At 39.5% G+C, this 20,967-nt stretch overlaps 1 long non-coding RNA gene and 1 pseudogene across 1 annotated transcript in view; one reads left to right on the top strand and one right to left on the bottom strand.

Moving 5' to 3' along the window:
* The window catches only part of LOC150022263 (uncharacterized), a 138,588-nt gene that overhangs the window by 80,978 nt on the left and 36,643 nt on the right, over positions 1–20,967 (top strand). The window lies entirely within an intron of this gene.
* On the bottom strand, positions 14,238–14,951 carry LOC150022264 (nucleosome assembly protein 1-like 1 pseudogene; annotated as a pseudogene).

Below are 20,967 nucleotides of genomic sequence, written 5' to 3'. Positions count from 1 at the left end.
ACATCTTGGTCCATATGGCTTTAGATGCTAATAAGAGTATTTCTGCGGGATACATTCCTAAAAGTGGAATTAAAATGTTTATAGTGATTATCAAATTGATAGGTTTATGTGTTAGAAAGTTGCTTTAAAATTGTGTACTTCTTTCCAATATTACCAATAATATATCAAAGTGCTGTTTCTCAACACTCCAACATGGGAATCAGTCATTTCATTTAAGTTTAAACTATCCCTTTACTCTTTGCTAGATGCTAAGATATAACTAAATCACTGTTGTAGTATTACTTGGATTAGTAATAATATGGTGAATTTTTCCATATAGATGTATGTTTTTTTTGTTATTCTCTATTCATATTCTTTTTCTATTTTATATCAGTTTTCATCTTTTTCTTAATTCATGTATACTTTTTATTTATTATGTTTATGACAGAAGCCGGAAATAATTTTCTAAGTGTTTTATTTATTTTTCAACTCTGATGTGCTCTATCATAAAGACATTAAATTTTTTTCCCGAAATCTATGAATCTTGCACTTTATGATTTCTTACCTTTGTATCCTGATAAGAAGTATGTCTTTCACCTTAAGGTGATGAGCATATTCCCCTATATTTACTTCTAGTAATTCTCTAGTTTTTAAAAAATGTTGAAGTCTTTAGTAACTCATTACTTTATAAGAACAAAATAGATAAAAATTTAATTTATTGCTTTTCTCTAAATGGTTGTTAATGTGCTCCACGTTATTTAATGAGTTACTCTTCCTTTCCTTACTAAATTTAAATGCTATACTTAATAGTCACTAAATTCCCACATATATTCATGGATTTGTTTCTGCATTCTCTGTTCTATTAATCTTTCTATATCAGTGTCATGTTTTAATTATATCTTTAAAATATATTTGAATCTGGTAATACAGATTCCTTCCCATTACATTTAATTTTCAAAAATGTGTCAGGTATTCTAAGCATTTACTCTTTCAGATTAACTTTATTATCAACTTGTATGGTTTGACTAAAATCTGAATGTTTGGAATTTCATTAACACACAGTTTATTTTGAGAATTGTCATTTTCTTCTAAGGGCATTTCTCTGTCTTGAGTATGTGGTGAGAACTGATTGCTCTCCCCAAATGTGTGTGTGATAATGGTAGCCAAAAATAATGTCTGAAATATGTGGGGTTTGAGAAAGATAATGTTAATGATTGGCTAGAAAATGACAGATAAGTCAAAGCAATAGTGATACAGGAAAATGGAAAAGGGCAAAGGCAGAGAGAAGTTAGTATAGAGTGAGTATATAATGTGAGAATGAGGAGAGCATGGAAGTGAGCACAGAAGGAGGAAAAGTGGGAAGTAAGAAACTGGGAAGGATTCATTGAAGAGCAAGATACAAGCACTTACCAATGGCTGTTTGGGCAGGGAAGGATCCAATGTGGAGTCCTTTTGCCTGTGCCTTTGCTTGTCCAGAAAGAATGTTGAGTTCATTCAACATAGGGAGAAAAAAGATTAATGAGCAGAGTAAGGCAGGGTAACATGGGCAAGTAAGAGGGCCCAGATCATAGAATGGAGGAGGAATTTAGATGGAGGTCTGCACCGGGATCCAGGCTTGGTGCAGACCCAGCCTGAACACTAAGGTCGGGGGCTTAGCTAGGAACATTTCTGACCATGGGACTTTGTTAAGTACCCCAGCCACCCTCCACCCCTTTCTTGCTTCCCATTTTCTGGGGCCTGCTACAGGGCTATATGTGTGCAGCATAACTTGCCCAATCTAACTGTACCTGATTTGTGCAGTGGTGGCACTTGACCAAAGCTGGACCCAAGGGGAGTTGGCATTGGGACAGAGAGAGCAGATGGATAGTTTCAAAGCAACTGCATTTCAATACACAAATCTCTGATGGTGTTGGTAACTTGTACTTCAGCATGAGGACTGAGAGGAAGAGAAAAACGATCTACTTTAAGAAAGAATAAAACATATACACAGAAAGAGTAGAGATCAATTCTTCCTTCCAGCTTGTTTTGGAGACCCAGCTGCATTCTATACTTCGAGCTTGATAGAATACTTTAGAATCACCCCTTTTGTAAAAAAGCTGCCTCAAACTGAGTTTGTGTTATATAAAGTCTTAGAGGTCTTAATACAGGGACTAAGGTATATAGGGTGGCAAAGTTATAGGTTTCCTTTTTAATAAAAATCCAGCATCTAAATTAAGAGACTGAAACATCATTGGTAAAATTTTAGAAAGCAGGGATTCAAGAGGTTAGATCTAGAAATACAAGTTAGGGCTCTGCATTCAACTAGACCACACTTGGCAGCTGGGGCTAGTGGAAAGAGCACTGGACAGAGAGGGAGAAGGCCAGGCCCAAGGCCATGGAACTCCATAGCCTTGAATGTGAATTGCTGGACCTTTATGGATGAAACAGGGCAATTGTGCCTGCTTTACAGTACCAGCCACACAGGGACTTTTTGAGATGCATGGCAGGGACCAGGTGCACTCAGAAGGCTGTAAAATACTATTTTCATGGAAGTCGTTGTTGGAGCTGCCTTGTAGAACCTGTATTAAGATGCAGTGCTCTCTGGGGTAAAGCGCTTGTAAGCTCAGTAGCTGACTGACATGTGACAGTGTCCTATGGGAGGAAGTAGGGTAGGAGGTATAGGGTAGGGCTGGGGTCCCATGAAAGCCTCTGGGTAACACAACTCCACAAGGTCCCATTCTTACTCTAGTCAGTTGGAACTGTGCCCTCTGGTACGCAGCAAAGGACACCATGGGAATGAAGCCCCCCAGAACTGTATGATGTGGCAGTCCTGGTCCCAGAGTCACACCTAAAGGGAATGAACTCCTATGCTTGGAGTACTGGACATAGATAAATATAAAAACAACCCTCAGCTGGAAGAATTTCTCTGGCAGCCTCATCACAGCTGTGTTGTCCAAAGCTTTGGGAAAAGGTGAAAACATTAGGAAAAGCATGGATCTGGCTGGTACTTGAAGGCATGCACCCCATAAACTGTGTCAGCACCCCATAAACATGCCACTTTTAATGATGAGTGCATGTCCCTTATTCACCACCATCATTTATTCTACCACAAACTCTGCCGGAACTTTGTTTCTAGAATTCCTTTTATCTTAACCATTAAGCCAGCCTTGGGGAGATATTGAGGTCAGTAGTCCTGGACCTGAGTCATATCTCCCTCCCCTGACCTCACCGTAGTAGGAATCTAAATAGCAACCAAAGCTGTTGAATAATACTAACAACCTTGAAGAAGGCTTCCTGACCAGACTGGCATATGCAGAAAGCCAGACCCATCAACAGTCTCATAATAGTTTATGAACGTTCACCCTGGAGTAGGAATACTTTAAAACATCTGCTTTGGTGATAATTAACATCCATAGGTGCCTGGAAGTTAGAGGGTACATTAAAAAGACATACAAACCATGTGAAAAGAGGGGCACATAGCCAAAGATACACATAAAAATTTGATGGGATGCTGGGGGAATGGTGTTAGGAGAGGGGTGGTAAAAACAACACAAAACAAAGAAAACCCCAATAAGATAAATATATCCACCTTGACCCCTAAGGAAAAAGAAATGAAAAAGAAAAATGAAAAGTAATTTTTTTTTGTCAGTGGGGAACAAAGAGAAGAACAAAAAGAAAGGGGCCCCTGCTGAGTGGAAAGCCCCGTCCTAGAGCAGACAGGTTGTTCTATGAGCTTCTGAGTTTCTGTCAAGGAGAATAGATTTTAGACAGCAATGCCCAAGAAGAACTTGGCTGAGGGGGCACTGATGTTCATGGGAGTCCGGCAAGTCTGCTCTCAGATAAACTGCATGGATTGAGGTGTCTGGGTCTAAGCTGGTGACACCAGAGCACTAAGGGGGGAAGTAATTGGCAAATGTCAGGTCAAGCTGCTAGAATGGGTCAGCAATTTCTGAGAACTCACAGAGGCCTGCAGAGGTATCAAAGATGGGAGAACAATTCTGTATTGATTTTAAAAAAAAGAATTCTGACAAATAGAGAAGACAAAGTTTGCTTATCTTCTATGTAATTTTGGAATAGATTCTAACATGGTGTATGAGCCCCTTGAAGTAGAAAATGGTTTATTATTAGGGAACTACATGGATTCATAAGAATAACTCATTTCAACACAACCAGCCTCCCTTCTCCCCCCTGCTTTTTAAAATTATTTATTTATTTATTCATTTATTTCTCTCTCTTTTAAGTTAGAAGTTGGCCAAGAAAATTCTGGAGATAAAGTATACCTACTTTTCTAAAAGAAATTTAATATGTTGTGAATAAGATGGAAAATATGGGAAATATGTTTGTGTATAATAATTATATCATTAAATTAAGACATTATTATATAATCAGCATATTATACAAGGGGGGGACCCAAAAAACCACAGAATTTACTTAAAAATCTTGTGTATTTATTTGTACATGTTTAAACTTCAAGTTACCTTTGAAGTACTCTCCATTTGATGCAATACACTTATCAAGACTTTTTTCTACTGCTGAAAAGTTTTTGAACTCGTCGATTTTGATGCCTTTTAGAGCTCCTGCTATTTTTGTTCACCTCTTCCACATCAGTGAAATGTTTCCCTTTGAAGACTTTTTTTATCCTAGGAAACAAAAAAAAGTCATTGGGGCAAGATGGGGTGAATAGGGAGGGTGGGGCACAGGGGTCATGCTGGTTTTGGTAAAAAACTCTTGAACACTCAAGAGTGTGGGCAGGTGCACTCGTAGATTACCCATCATGAAATGGGCAAAGGTGTTGAAAGAGTCTTCAAAACAAATTCACTGAAGCTGAACACAGCCTCTCACAACAATACCAGTTGGTAGACTGAAACAGATGGGTTCCTGGAACACTCACCTAGTGGAGGAAGTTTATACTACAACCTCCAGAAGATAATTCTATTTCTTTTGGGGCCCCCATCATATTAATATGTGGTTGTTGCCATAGGATGAATGTGTCCCCTGCAAATCCATATATTGAGATCTAATCCCTAATGTGATGTTATTTGGAGGTGGGGCCTTGGGGAGGTGTCATGAGGGTAGCCCTCATGAACAGGACTGTCACCTTTACAAAAGAGATGTTAGAGAGCTCCATTGTGTCTTCTACCATTTGAGTACACAGTGAGAAGACAGCTACTTACAAACCAGGAAGCAGGTTCTCACCAGACATTGAATCTGCCAGTGCCATAATCTTGGGCTTCCTAGCCTCCAGAACTATGAGGAATAAATGTTTAAGTCACCCAGTCTATGGTATTTTATTATAGCAGCCTGAATGAATTAGATATAAATATTATCATGTAATAAATATTATATAATATTACATTAGAATAATTAATGACAGAATATATGATAAATTAAGATATAATAAAATATTATTTTATGTAAAAGTATTAAAAATACTTGAATAAGATGTAAAAATTATAGTTAAGTGGCTAAAGAACTGCTTAACGGATTAATGTCAACTACAGGAAGTAGAATGGTAGAGTGTGGGATTTCTTTGAACCATCTGGGGAACTAATTAGAAGTACAAATTCCACCTACACCAGACCTATTGAATCACTGGGAATAGGCCTGGGAATCATCATTTTAAGCAGATCTCCAGATGATTCTCAAGCACATTCACAAGTCTGTATCTTTAGGCCTGACTTCTTCCCTCAGTCCTGGACTTTGTACACCTAACAGCCTTTCCAACATATCCCCTTGGATGCCTAAAAGGAATCTCAAACATAATTTGTCCCAAATAGAATTATTATTCTATTCAAACCTCCTCTTCCTTCAGTAAATGGTACCACCATCATCTAAATGCTTAGGCAAAATCTAGGAGTCATTCCTTTTTCCCTTAAGTCCTATATTGGCTTTACCTCTGAAGGAAATCATGATTCTGCCACTTCTTACATTGCCACCTCCACTAACCCTAGTTTAAATCTACATCATCTCTTTTCTGAGCTACTGCAATTACCAACCCCGGCCTCCCTGCCTCCACTTTTGCTCCTAGTTTTTCTTCTTAAAGCAGTTGGTCTGATCTTTGTTACCCTTCAATAATATCTTACTACATGGACAGTTGATACCATATGTATTACCTTGGCCTACAACACCCCATTCTGGTTCCTGACTCTCTCAGTTCATGGCTCACTCTCTGACTTCCCACGTTTGGCCAAGTTTGTTTCTGCTTCAGGGCCTTTGTGTTTGCTGAACTCCTTTGCACTTGACATGACACCCTCTGTTTCATCATTAGGGCTTTACCTTAAGGATCATCTTTTCAGAGAAACCTTCCTGACAACCACAATTCACCCTCTACCTCCTTGCTGTTTTAGTTTACTACCTAAAATTCTTAATTACCTATTTATTTGCATGATTGTTATCTGATTTCTCGATGGAATAGAAATTCCTTGTGAACAGGAAATTTATGCCTAGAACATTGCTTAGCACACCATAGGTTCTAAATAAATATTTATTCATGAAAGCACCACTGGTGTAAGAGAAGGAGGCTGGACTTTGCACTCAGACCCTAGTATAAATCTCTACTCCATGTTGGTTCTGCTTCCAGCCCAATTCCGCCTGAGCCTGTATAAAAACCTGGCTCCTTTGAAGCTCCTGCTGTCCTTCACGCATTTACTGAAAACTTTATTTGCTTCATAATCTCCTTCCTCTTCCCAAAGACTAGCATGACCCTGGGGGATGTCATTTTGAAACAGCCAGCATTGCAGCAGCATCATTCTCAACAGTGGCCGCATACTGGAATTATCAAGGAAGTTTTAAAACAATACTAATGTTGAGGAACCTACCATGAAGTATCTAGAGCAGTGGTTCTCAACCTTCCTAATGCCGCGACACCCTTTAATTCAGTTCCTCATGTTGTGGTGACCCCCAACCATAACTAAAGTAGAGTGATTAATCACAAAAACAATATGTAATTATATATGTGTTTTCCAATGGTCTTAGGTGACCCCTGTGAAAGGGTCGTTCGACCCCCAAAGGGGTCACGATCCACAGGTTGAGAACCGCTGATCTAGAGGAATCAAATTCAGAGAAATGGAAAGTAGAATGGTGGTTGCCAGGGGGTGGGGGAGTGGGAATGAGGGGTTAGTGTTTAGTAGGTACAGAGTTTCAGTCAGGGAAGATGAAACAGTTCTGGAGATCACTGGTCACAAAGGCCGCACAAAAATGCGAATGCACTTAATACCATTGAACTGTACTCATTTTAAAGTGGCTGAAATGAACTATTTTTTTTAATCTTATATATATTCTACAATTAACCCTCCCAATCCCCTGAACACACCAGTGCCCAGACCCATCAGCATTTCTGGGGATAGGGCTTAGGTGTCTGCAGTTTTTTTAAACTCCCCAGGTGATGCAGCCACTGCCCTCCCCAACTTGTTCCCTACCTTTATGACTCCAACGTCTGACATCGGCCCTCCATTTCAGCCTCTCCCTCCTATGACTGCATCCTCGAGTCTCAGTGTGGGAGTGGGGGGCACACATTTATTTAAACTCAGCCTTGTCCTCTGGCCACTTGTTTCTGTCTTCCAGTCAGTTCCCCTTGTACCCACACAACCCCTGTTCTTTAGTTTATCCATCATCCCAATGGGCACTGACTGAGCACTGTGCTGGCAATGATAACACAAGGTAAAAATACATGTAATTCCTTAGATTCATATCGCTGGACTTTTCTTTTTTTAACTGACTCCATTTTCATTGTTGTGGCTCTGCTGTAGGCCCGCACTCCTGAGAATACTGTGATGATCTCCTCACGTTCTCCAAACTACCCCCCCCCACACAAATTCATTCTCACTGAAAGCACAAAGATTCTCATGTCACTTTCTTGCTTATAATTCTTTAATAACTTCGTAAAATATCTTTAAGATCTAACTTGTAATTTCCTCCCTTCCCTCTTTCTTTCTTAACCTAAGTAGGCAACCATAAAGGGATAATTACTTTTTTATTGTGGTAAAATATACATACAGATTTACCATGTTAGTCATTTTTAAGTATACAGTCCAGTGCTATTAAATATAGTCCCATTGCTGTGCAACCACCCACCTCCAGAAGCTTCGTGTTTCCCAATTGAAACTCTGTACCTGCTAAACACTAACTCCCCATTCCCTGTTCCTCTTGTCCCTGGAAACCACTATCTACCATCTATGAACCTGACTGCTGCAAGTACCTCATATGAGTGGAGTCATACAGCATTGTCCTTTTGTGTCTGGCTTATTTTAATTAACATAATTTCTCAAAGTTCATCCATATTGTATCATATGTCAGAACTTCCTTCCTTTTTAAGGCTGAACAATATATCATTTTGATCATTTTTCTCCAGAATTTTAAAGACATTATTTTGTTGTGTTTTAGCTTCAGCAATGTTGATCTGTTTGCCAGTGTCATTTGATTCTTGAATATGGTTTAAAAATTTTCTCTAATATACTGATAACTGCTCTTCCTTGGGTATTTTAAAATTATTCCTTGGTATGGGTCTTATTATTTGTTTGCCTGACTTCTCATACACATGTTCATTGTGAAGGGCTGATCACTTCAGTTCAGGAAAGTGACTTTTATTTTTTGAAAATTTCTTCCACTGTATTTTCATCTTTTTCTGGTTCTCTAGTGTGTCAGATGTTTGATTAAAGCTTTCTTCTATACTCACCTTTTCCCTCCCCATACCTTTGTCTTTTTGTTTATTCATTTATCTGTTGATGGACACTTGGCTTGCTTCTACCTTTTCACTATTGTAAACAACGCTGCTATGCACATGAGCATACAAGTGTCTGTTTTGAGTTCTTGTTTTCTGTTCTTTTATGTACTCAGAAGTAGAATTGCTGGGTTATATGATAATTCTACATTTAATTAGTTGAGGGACTGCCATGGTGTTTGCCACAGTGGCTGCTTCATTTTACATTCCCACCAGCAATGCACAAGGGTTCCAGTTTCTCCGCACTCTCACCAAAACTTTTTTTTTTGAAAATGTACACTGCAGATTTTATTCATATGCAAAAACAAACAAACAAATACCAGCTCTGCCCACCTCTTTCATATTTTCAGCTGCCACCAGCCCTGCCACACTCTCCTTGTCTGCCAGTAGATTACAGCCCCACCCACATCTCCCTGCCTTCCATCTGACTCCAGACTCCATTCCTGCCTATATTCCCTGATTCCCAACTGATATCAGGCCTGACTAAGTCTTCCTGTTTTCCAGCTTATATCAGTTTTGCCCACTGTATTTCAGTCTCACCTGAGCAAGGTCTATTTTCAGCCAGAATAGGGAAAGGGTCCATCACTGGTGTTCTTGATATTAGCTTCTGAGCAGGTTTTGCAAAACTGACTTTGAGGAGTAGAACTTCACAGAGCGTGGCCTCATGTTCTCTGTGTCGGACAGGTCAGTGATGGTGAATTTGAGGGCGAAGGCCACCAGGATGAAGCCAGCATCCTTCTATTGTCTTTTCAACTTTGGACTGTTGACATCCATGAAATGATGAAATCTGAAGTTGAATCAGGTGAAGTTCAGGCAGAGCTGGAAGTTGGGGGTCTGCCTAGTCCCAGAGGCCTGCCACATGGCTAATGAGCTCATGCATGTCATGGTCCTGCTGCTGGTCCATCAGCTCCAGGACAGCCTGGGCCGTGCCATGTTTCTCTGCCTCCCTGGTGCCGAGTCTCTTCTTCTTATTTATTTATTTTATTGTTGTTGGTGTTTTATAATAGCTATACTAGTAGTATGAATCTAGGTAGTTTTTAAGACCTAGCTGGTGCTGGGGAAAAAGAATTTGTGTGGGACCATTCTGTGAAGTTGTACAACTTTCTCCAGAAGGTCTCAGTCTCTCGGTGTAGGGGCAGAGATCATACCTCAGTTTTAGAACCACTGGTTTGATGAGTGGGTAACATGTAATCATTTAAGGAGCATTTATTCTGGAAAAGACTAAGATACTTTTCTTAGCAACTACTAGGTAAGGGATTCACCCATTTTGTAATGAAGCAGGGTGTAAACACAGTAATAGACACAAACTGTAGTTTCACTTACACATTATTTGTAGCTGGTGCTACATGAATTCATGGTTTAGTTTAACCCCACAACTGTACAGTAGAATAATGATTATATTTATGGGTCAGTCTCCTCTGAGAGCTCAGTTCTTCCCCATCTTTCCTTTTTTTTCTCGAAGAACTTCTGATCTAAAATGCCTTTGGTTCTTGTTAAGGAGAAGTACTGAAGCTGGGTGGCACCAATGAACATTAGTAGTTTTTACTGAGCAGAATAGACCGGAGCTGACTTCTACTAGAGAAAGTGGAGGTCTTACTTCTCATCCTTCAGAGATTGCTGCTTTGCTCAGCATGTGGCAGGGCTGAGGTATAATAGTGAGACTGATAAAAATCCTACAGGGCCCTTGTGCTACAATATATTTGGTACAGAAACCAGGTCAGGGAAGAGAAGAATTGTGGTGAACTCTCTTTGTTTCTCATACTGAACATGGGCTCTGATCTGAAAAACATGGTCTCAGTAGGAATTTGTAAAATGAAATGGTCCCAAAGAGACAAATGGAAGGATAAAGAGTCTAGAAATTCTATATAGAGCAGTTGAAGGGACAAGAGGTATATGGCTTGGAGAGGAAGAGGCTGGTGGGATTGGAAGGAAGGGAATGAGCTGTAAGGAATATCTTCAGGTCTTTAGGGGACCACAACGTACAAGAAAGTATATTTATGATGTGTTGCTCCAGAAGCTAGTACTGGAACAAATGACTAAAAGTCACAGGGAAATATTTTGATTCTGTTTAAGGAAAATCCCTTTGGAGTTAAGCACAAGAAGAGAAGAAGCTGCCCTAAGAGTGTTCTGCCTCTGAAACTATTAAAGGCGAGACTAACTGATGCACAGCAGCAAAGTGATAGAGGTCTTTACACTCCTAAGACCAGGAGAGCTGGTGACAGACATAACCCATTGGATACAAGGGGGAAGTGGTTATACAGTGTCAACCTGAACTTCTGCTGCTGGGGAAGTGGGTGGGTTCAGTGGTGCTGCACAGACAGTTTCTAGCTGAGAAAGGGCACCCATTTACATCTTTTATTTCAAGCAAGATGTGACCCGTCTCAAACAAAAGAAACCCAAGGCAAAGACACAGAAGACAGAGAATACTGAGGCTGGAGCCATAGGTTGCTGGCCTATAGAGAAGAAGCAGATATTAAAACAAACAAACAACAACAAAAACCACCAACAACAGCACCAGCCCTGGAGGAGTCAGGCTGGGGGGCCTCGGGGCTGCTTTAAGCAAAACCTTCTATGGAAATCATCTGAGGAGATCCACGTCATCATGGATCCTTACCACAAGGTTGTGTTTCTCCGGAGAACACGAGTTTACATGAAGACTTAGCACCTCTGGCCCTCCTGGAAGCATGACGTGAACTTGACTTTGTGGAGGGTGTGGTCAGAGCCTGGTGGGATGCAGAAAAGGATCACATGTAACAGTCTTCTGGGAATACTTGCAGACTTTTTCAAGGGGAAGATCCGTATACTGCAAAATCTCTTCATTGCTTGTTGCAGAAACATTAATGACAAAACTTGATTAAATAAAAGAACACATGTTTGTTGGTTGGTTGTGTTTAAATATTTGGGCAAGCAAGGGAGTACTTATGGGAATTTCTAACATTAGTATTAATTTTCTTGTAACCCAAATTAGAATTCAGTTTAGCAATTCTCCTTTTTTTACAACTCATCAATTCTGAGATTTATTAGGCTCCAGTTTAGGCAGAGTGATGCTTTCTACCTTTTGCAAACCTTTATTGACAAGGTTTACCCTGAAACATTTGAGTGCCTTTTTAAGAGATGATACCAAAGAGGGAATGGGACTGCACTAATTACCTGTGGGTCTGCTTAAGTGAGCTGTGACACTTCTATTTTTCTCACCCCTTTCTAGGTGCCAAAAATCACTAATGAAGCTGTAAAAGGAAATACAATGGGTTGTTTTTTCAACAGTATATGGAAAGAGAAAACAAACCAAAAATCCAGCCAAACAAAAAAACCCTTTATTGTTCTGAGCTCTTACAGATATTTGTCCCTGCTGATTGTTAATTACTGTCAGATAACACTTTGGGTGATTAATTGACCTTTCTCAGCCCAAACAATAAAGGCCATTTTACTAATACAGCAGAAAGCTGACAGCACATTTTGTTGCAGTGCTATTTCTATAACTGGGCGATTCTTTACCTTGCCCTCCTTCTCCTCACTTCTAACCATACCTACTCGGGAAATAATTCTACAACTGCTTCTTCCACTTCATCATGGATCCTTACCACAAGGCTTCAAATCTATTTGCAGTTACTATTTTTGGAAGTCATTAAGACAGATTGCTTTACGCTGAAGATGAGTTGTTAATTTAGTAAGTGAAAGAAACCTTGGATCAATGCACAAGCACAAGACTTGATTCTTGTTCTCATCTCTAAAATCTTTCTGGGCAGCAGTTCACCTCTATTTTAAGCTGGGCATAGCAGACTTGTGTCAGAGCCTGAATCTATTTTCCTGGTGCCGCTAATATCTCATATGGAGCAGTTTCTATATGCAGAATGCTGTAAGAGTTGAAAATATGAACCACATTAATTTGACCTTTCTGGAACATAGGTGAATTTATTTAGGTTGCCCACGGTCCTTGCTCAGACAGCCCACACTCTGACACATGGCTTCTCTTGTTGGGTAACTTCCTTATCAGAAAGCAGGTAACTCCCCACATTAGGCTCCTGTCATGGCCTTTCTCCTGAGCTCCCTATTTCCAACTGCCTCCCAGCTCTCCAGTGGAAAAATGCCTAACGTGGAACTACCTGTGTTCCCTTCAAATTTGCTTTTTTCTTGGTTTCCTTACCTCAGTAAGTGATGTCTCCAGTCACCTAGAGTCACTTGGGTGTTGAGACCCTCCTCTACTTCAATACCCATTTGGATTTATCCCCTAGTCTTGTCACTTCTCAACAATTCTCCACTAACACTCTTACTGCCTGTTTCATCCTCTCCCATCCTCCATTATTTCTCACTTTGACTTTTGCAACATCTCTTAACAGACTTCTTAATCTAGTCTCTGACTCCTCCAATCTACTTTTCACCTTGTCTGTGGAAGAGTGATCTCTGAATGGAAAATCTAATTCCATTACTTTGTGGCTCTTTAAAATTCTTCAGTGATTGTGGATAAAGCAAAAATTTCTTAACAGGGCATAGAAAATCCACCCTGGCCTGTCTGTCCTGTGCCCACCATGCATGTGGTACTCTCTGCTCTTCTGTCTTTGGACTTTGTGCCTGGCCCTCAGTGCCCTACTTTTTTATAACCCCTTCTCCCTGCCCTACCTTTCTCTCCCATCCCCACTCCTCAGCTGCATACCTTTCTCATGTAGAGTCGCATTAAGTATGGTCTCCTCTATAAGCATTTTCTGAGTCCTGTGTAGATTTTGCTCCTTACTGTTCTCTGCTCTACCCTGGATTTGCTTCTAGCACAACACCCTAATGGCACATAATCTTATTTGTTGAAGGTCTGACTTTCTCAACATCTCTAAAGTCCATTATGGTAGGGTATTACTTGCAGGTTTATCCCCAGCACCCAGCACAGTACCTGCACCTAGTGTGTTCATTTAACACATTACTATAGAGTAAATAATGGATTAATAATATCTTACAGGGGCAGCTTTAGGGAAAATTTAAAATACTAATTCTTATTCCTGTTCTTTTTGACTTCTCTATCTTGCCTCAGAGCCTAGGTATTTAATGCTTTTCTGCCATTTACATGATATTTCTTCACTTCCTGCCCCACATGGTGTGATAATAGCTGAAAAACAAATAGAGAAAAAACTCAAACCATATGAAAATAGCTATCAAAGAATTAAATGTTTTATTTTAAAAAGTACTATTGATATGGTATCTTTAAAAAATGTTTAGGTTACCAAAACAAGCAAACAAACAAATGAACAGGAAAAAACCTGAAAGGGGCCAGTCAAACGATGAAAATTCATTCTTTCTAGGGAAGCAGAAGTTAGACTACCTTGCTTCACTGCTTCCTGGACTCTGCTGGGTTTTGATCCTTCTTTGAGTCATAGTCTGGACCATTTTCCTCATCTTCTTCCCCTGCCTTATCTGCTTCTTCACCTTCATCATCATCATCATCATCATCATCATCATCATCATCATCATCATCTTCAATTGCCAGTAAAGTATAACACTGATCTTGGGCTTATATTGCTCACATAAAAAGTGGTCAATTTCAAAGTCTGCAGCAAGGATGGCTTCATCTCCACTTTCAGGAACTCATCCTGTATGTCTTTGTCAGCACTTCATTTGTGAAATATTTGTTGGGTTCAAAGTGAATTTCTAAAACAAAACTCATAGGCTGGCCAACATCTGAGAACTTCACTTTAATATCTTTCAAGTGCTTCAGAAAAGGTTCACCATGTGCCTGAACCATATCACTGAGCAAGTCAGCATTCTTAAAAACAGTCAACCAAAATCCAGGAATTCATTTGGGTTTTTTTTTTCCTTTATCCCTTTTCTCTTCTTCAATCTTGGTCTTTTCTTTCAGCACCTCCAAAATTTCATCTTCCTCATCTGGTTTCCATTCACATTCTTCTGTAGGTTCATAAATTGCATTAATGATCTCGAATTGCTTATCAAATAAAGGCTGATAGAGAACAGTGTACTTTTTTTCAAGATCATGAACTTCCCCATAAAACTTGGCTTCTATCTGCGCTCATTTAACTTTAATGTTTTTGAGAGTATTCACTGGTCTTTTAACTACCCTAGGTAAACTTTCAATGTATCCTGTTGGTGTTTCTACCAGACCATCAAGACTTTCTTGGAGGGCTGTAAAAATCTGAGGATTTTGCATTATCTGACGTGCTTTGATTTTTGTCTTTTCACCAGTTTCTTCTTCTGCTTCTTCAATATCATCCAAATCTTGATCAAATTAAGACTGTTTCTTGTTGTCAATGTCTGCCATATTGTAAGAACTCCAAATATCAATGGCTAGCACCGGGAGCCAGGCAGTGGGAACTGTGTAGTCAGCGACTGAAAGTGGTATCTTAATTCAAAGGTGTTATGGACTGCATATTTTCAACTGTCCCCCTTACCCAAAATTTATATGTTGAAGTCTTAGCCCCCACTATGATGGTATTTGGAGATGAGGCCTTTGGAAGATAATTAGGGTTAGATGAAGTAATGAGGGTGGGTTCCTCATGCCGAGATTTGTGCCTTTATGAGAAGAGATATTAGAGAGTTCTCCCTACCCTTATCCTGTGCATGTGAGCAGACAGTGAGGTGCCTGCCACCTACAAGCCAAGAGAACAAGTCTCAGAGTGAAACCACCTTGCTGGTACTTTGATCTTGGACTTGTCAATGTCTGGAAATGTGATAAATAAAATTCTCTTGTTTAAGCCACCAGGTCTATGATATTTTATTATGGCAGCATGAGAAGACTAAAACAAAAGAGAATATTGTAGTGGTGTAACATCATATATTAGGGTAGAGGGAAATGATGGGGAAATGTATTATGCAATAGCTCATCTCTCTGTTCCCTTCCTCATATCATACTATCTAGAGCATTACCTTGAATTACTACAAAAATCTAATGTAATGTTATATAATATTCATTAGGATTATTTGATCTTGCCGAGTCCAAGAAAAAAATTAAGTTCCCATAATTCTGAACACATTTCTGGGATGGAATTTTTTTGTCCTAATATGAGGGCTGATCAGGGATCCATTTTCTCTTGGACAGGTTTAAGATGAAGAAAAATGTATCCCAGTGCTAGGAATACCTGTGAAGTGATCTGATTTTGTAACTGCTCTTTGTAAACTCATGGCTGTTGGATGTATTACATGGGATAGGTCTGATTTCTCTAACCATACCTAGAGACAATGAGGCCTGCTCTTAGCTTAACAGGAAATGGAAAATTGGCAAAAAAAAAAAAGACAGAGAAAGTTTGCAAATCACAGGATATAACCCTTCATTGCAGGTTATTACAGGGGAGGACTGAGACATTTTTAGAAAATGGTGCTCAGCTCTTCCTACTTCTCATTCAGCTGTGGTGATGACAGAAACTTCATTTGTCCTCTACATTGACCACCTCACCTTTCTTCTGCCAAGAAAATGACTTGGGTAACAGGTATTGGGAGGGGGGAAAAACAGTGCAAGATTTGAGATGTGTTTTTGTGCTTCGGTGTGAGCCAAGATGGTATTTCAGAGCCAGCCAGAGGCCACAGGGATTAATGCAGCTTCCTTGGAGCCATGATGAAGAAACATTCAGTACCAAATAAACACTTATATTCTCAACTGCTAGCTTGAAAGGGCAGATGTTTATGTCATTTTAATGGTAAATTCCAAATGATATCCATTGCTATTATCATCTTATTAGATCTTCCTTAGACTTGGAAAAGAACTGACCTCCCTGTACTATATTTGTTTGGCTGAAGTGGGTTCCATCTTTTTAGTATTGCTAGGGAATGAGTGCACAAATAATGGCAATATATTTCACACAAACATGTATACCTGTTTATTATGATCTGTTTAAATTAATCTCTAAACTAAAAATCATCAGGAATTATGTATCATAGCACTCTCAAGTTTTACTGCAAGTAATTCATTTTCCTCTCTAGTTATTTTAAACCCGTTCCTCTCAAACTATCAACGCTGAAGGACCATTTAAAAATTTTTCAATCCCTTTTGATCCATACTTTTTAAAAATACAATAAAAATGAATCATTAAGGAAAAAAGAAATACAAAATACAAATGTCATTTTTTAATTATTAAATTCTTCAGACTGTCAAATTACTATAAAATTTTCTCAATGCTTGCTCTATATTTTTGTTCTTACCTGTAATTGACCTTTAATACATGGGCAAACGACCATACTTTGAGTATTATAGACCAATTATTAAGTAAACAAACAAGTTCTTAGGACTTCTCCTTTGCACTGTCTTCAGGGTAGAGGGCTCATTGTCTTACAATGGCCCAGAAGTTTCTAGTCTATCAAAACCTGGGGGCTTTCCTCTGGATTCATAATCTCTGGGATCCCTCTTTTCATGGGAGGGCAGTGCTTTGAGACATTGCTCCAGATGAATTGTTTTTCAGATCTCCTTAATGTGGGAACTGATTAACCAGGCGGGCAAACTTGTAATGTCTATGAGCAGTGCCCTAGAACTATGTGGCCTAGGTGGTGAAATGTTAGGTGCCTTTTACTCCAAATGACCTCTTTTATGTATTGAAGACTTCAGAATGAAAATCAAAACACACACAAGTGGTAAAAACAGAAAGAGTTAGTAGCTAAAGGTTCTGAGGATTGATTGAGAGTGAGGCCTTGTGGGAATAGGACAAAGGTCACAAGTAGCAGGAGACAGGGATATGAGGAGCAGAGAAAGCAGTGATGAGAGGGAGCAGGAAAGGTCCCTGAGGAACACTTCTGTCTAGCGATGGTTTTATTGACCAGGATTTTAACACTTTTTAATAGTTCACCTCAGTGGTATGATAATGAGATGGAGCCCAAGAACCAGGCCCTCACCCACAGTCTGAGGGGAAACAGGGCTTCTGTTTTTGGAAAACAGAAACAAGATATATATTAGTGTGACTCCTTTAAAACAGAAACAAAATGTTATTTATCAGACTCATGATATTCTTTACCATACATCATTTACTTGAGAAACTATTCTTAAATATTCTTGCTTTCAAGTTAGTCAGCACATTTTCTTCTTAAGAAAATATTTTCACCTATCTTATTTCATTTTATCCATGCATCATTGTTGAAATAGTATTCAATTACATATTCAGTTCATGATTCTTTATAGAGGCTTTCTGTCTAGTGGTTAGCAATCTACAAAGTGGGTGGGAGTCATAACAATTTTTCCAGATTTGTGAGACTAAACTTCAAGAAAGAAAATGTACTTAATATTTTATACATTTTTAAGATTTAAAAAACTATATGGGCTTTAGTACAGGGTCTAAAGTAAAAACAATGACAACCTATGCTGTTTCTGAATGATAAAAACTGCTTGCTAGTTTCCTCATAAGGAAGCCTCTAAGGTTTACCAACAGGGAAAAACTTCTGAGTGTTTTTGAAGCAGTTTGCTAAATATGTGTTCATGATTGCAGATAGACTCTTAAGAAGCTACACCATCGTCTCTCGAGACGGACGGCTGCCGACGACGTTCATGATTGCATTTGTTGTTAATGCAGGTTCTAGTGACATAAGACCTGTCAGAATTAAGGAGACTTTGGCAGAAATTCATTTTTCTGTTTGAGAATCACTTACTCTGTGTATAAACTTGCCCTGATTCAGTGCATTTCAACTGAATTCTGTGAGATACTCATTCTCCTGAAAATGCTGGTACGTGTTGGGTTCTCTGCTAAAGTCAGGGAGCTGAGAGCAGGCTCTCTCACTGAAGAGTTTAAATGAAGTTGAAATAAATGAACACAGTTTCTCTATTCCATACATACTAAATTGTTTCTTGTACACAACTGATGCTCAAATATGTATAATCATGGAGAGAACATTTTTATTTCTTGACTTCCCAAATTTGAATCCCATTTCTGTGTTTGAGGAATTCCCCACCTTAGGAGACAAGGTAAGAAGCAGAGCTCACCTCCCACTGAGAAGCTGAAAGTGCTGGATTCTCTTTTTCTCAGTCTCCCTGGGGCTCATCCCATAAGACGCCTCTGCCTGAGATTTGGCATCCATCAGTAAAGGCCCAAAGAAGCAGGGGTAGTGAAGAAATCATCTTAGTGCAAGTGCTTGGGACAGCTGGAGGAGGGGAGGCCTTCAGTGTTAAATGGCTGCGGCAGAAGTGTCTTTGCTTGGCTGGCTCTCAGTGTCATTTTGGTTCTTTTCCTGGCTGTGGACACACAACTACCCTACCTATTTTCTGAGTGTGGTTTTCCATTCTTTGCTGTGATTCTCTGAGTTACTTAATACATCTGTTTCTGCTTAATCTGTTGGTATTGGTTTCTGGTGCTAGCAATTGACTGGTACACTTTTAAATATTGAAATGATGGGAACTTGGTTATTGGTATAATGTGTATTGTCCTCATTCTAAATCAACCGAAGGAACACTTGCTTTCAGAGCATTTTGTAGAACCTTTATGGCAGTTTCTGAAACTTAGCTCTGGCCACTGTAAGGTGGAGCTGGGTGAGTCTTGCAGCAATTTAGAATGCTCCATGAAATACTGCTGCCCCCGGCTTCCACAAGTCCATTTAGTGCTTCTGAGAATTACAAACAGGGTTTCTTCTTCCACATGGGCACAGTCCTTTCCGGGATTACACTTGGCAGGTGCTGAATTTTTGTCCCTCTTACCCTCCCAGTCTGGAGCTTGTGCAGGGCATAATTTGCATAACCATATATGTAGCTCTGCTGCCCTCCATGGTCAGGCCTCCAATAATTCCCTAAAAGGGCTCAGATGTTGAAGACTTCCTAATCTCAGACCTCAGGAAGGTGACAACTGAGTTGGAAAGGCAAGATAAAATGTGCAGAAAGGCTAAATAACATTAAAAGAGTTTAATAACAATTTAAGATAAGAGAATAAGACTATATCAGCCAGGGTTCTCCAGAGAAACAGTACTAAGAGGAGGTAAATATCTATATCTAAATATCTATATGTCTATATCTATCTAAAGAGATTTATTATGAAGATTTGGCTAGTGTGATTATGGGGGCTGAAAGCTCCAAGATCTGTTGGGTGAGTTGGCAAACTGGAGACCCAGGAGAGCTGCTGGTGTAGTTCTTGCCCAAAGACTGGCAGGCTCAAGACACAGGAACAGCTGATGTTTTAGTTCAAGTCCAAGACAGGAAAAAGTCAGTGTTCCAGATAGAAGGCTATCAGGTAGGAAGAATTCTCTCTTACCTGGAGGAACGTCAGCCTTTTTATTTTTTATTGTGATTTTTTTCTTTTTAAAAATCTTTATTGTATTTTTTTCTATTACCATTTAGTCCCCTTATAGCACTCTCCCCCCAGCAATCACCACACTGTTGTCCACGTGCATGAGTCTTTTTTTCCTTTTTGCTCAATCCCTCCACCCCCTAACCTCCCCACGCTCACTAGCTGTCATCTTTTCTCCATCTATGAGTCTGTCTCTGTTTTGCTTATTAGTTCAGTTTGCTCTTTAGATTCCATATGTGAATGAAATCATATGGTATTTATCTTTTTCTGACTGGCTTATTTCACTTAGCATAATGTTCTCCAGGTCCACCATACTGTCACAAAGGGTAAAATTTTCTTCTTTTTTATGGTCAAGTAGTATTGCATTGTGTAAATGTCCCATAGTTGTTTTATCCACTCATCTGCTGATAGGCACTTGGGCTGTTTCCATATCTTGGTGATTGTACATAATGCTGCAGTGAACATAGGGGTGCTTATGTTCTTTTGAATTAGTGTTTTGGGTTCCTTCAGATATATTCCCAGAAGTGGGATCACAGTTCAAAAGGCAGATTTATTTTTAATTTTTTGAGGTATCTCCATACTGTTTTCCACAGTGGCTGTACCAATCTGCATTCCCACCAATAGTGCAAAAGGGTTCCCTTCTCCACATCCTCCCTATCCATTGTTGTTTGTTGATTTTATTTTTTATTTTTATTATGCTTTATTGATTATGCTGTTACAGTTGTCCCAATTTCTTTTCCCTTTGTTCCCCTCCACCGAGTGACATCCCTCCCTCCAGTTGTCCCCCACCCTTAGTCCATGCCCATTGGTTGTGCATATAGTTCTTCTCAACATCTTCCTATCTACTCCACTCCCTCATACTGTGCTTCTTAATTCCTGTACCATCCCCCTCCCTTTCCCCCCTTCCTCCTCCCTGCTGACCTCCCCCCATAATTTTCCCCATACCTATAATTCTTTTCCCACTCTGGTTGCCTACTTAGTTTGTCTTTGTTTTGGTTCCCTAGCTTCTGTTGTTGGTTGTTGTGATGCAGTTTTCATTTTAATGTTCATCATTTTGATCCTCTTTCTCCTAAACAAGTCTCTTTAACATCTCATATAACAGTGGTT

Source organism: Furipterus horrens, unplaced genomic scaffold (genome assembly GCF_987537825.1).
Source record: "Furipterus horrens unplaced genomic scaffold, mFurHor1.1.pri manual_scaffold_1, whole genome shotgun sequence".
NCBI classification, from domain to species: Eukaryota; Metazoa; Chordata; class Mammalia; order Chiroptera; family Furipteridae; genus Furipterus; species Furipterus horrens.
Note: the sequence above shows the minus strand (reverse complement) of the source record. Positions and strands in the feature narration are given on the sequence as shown.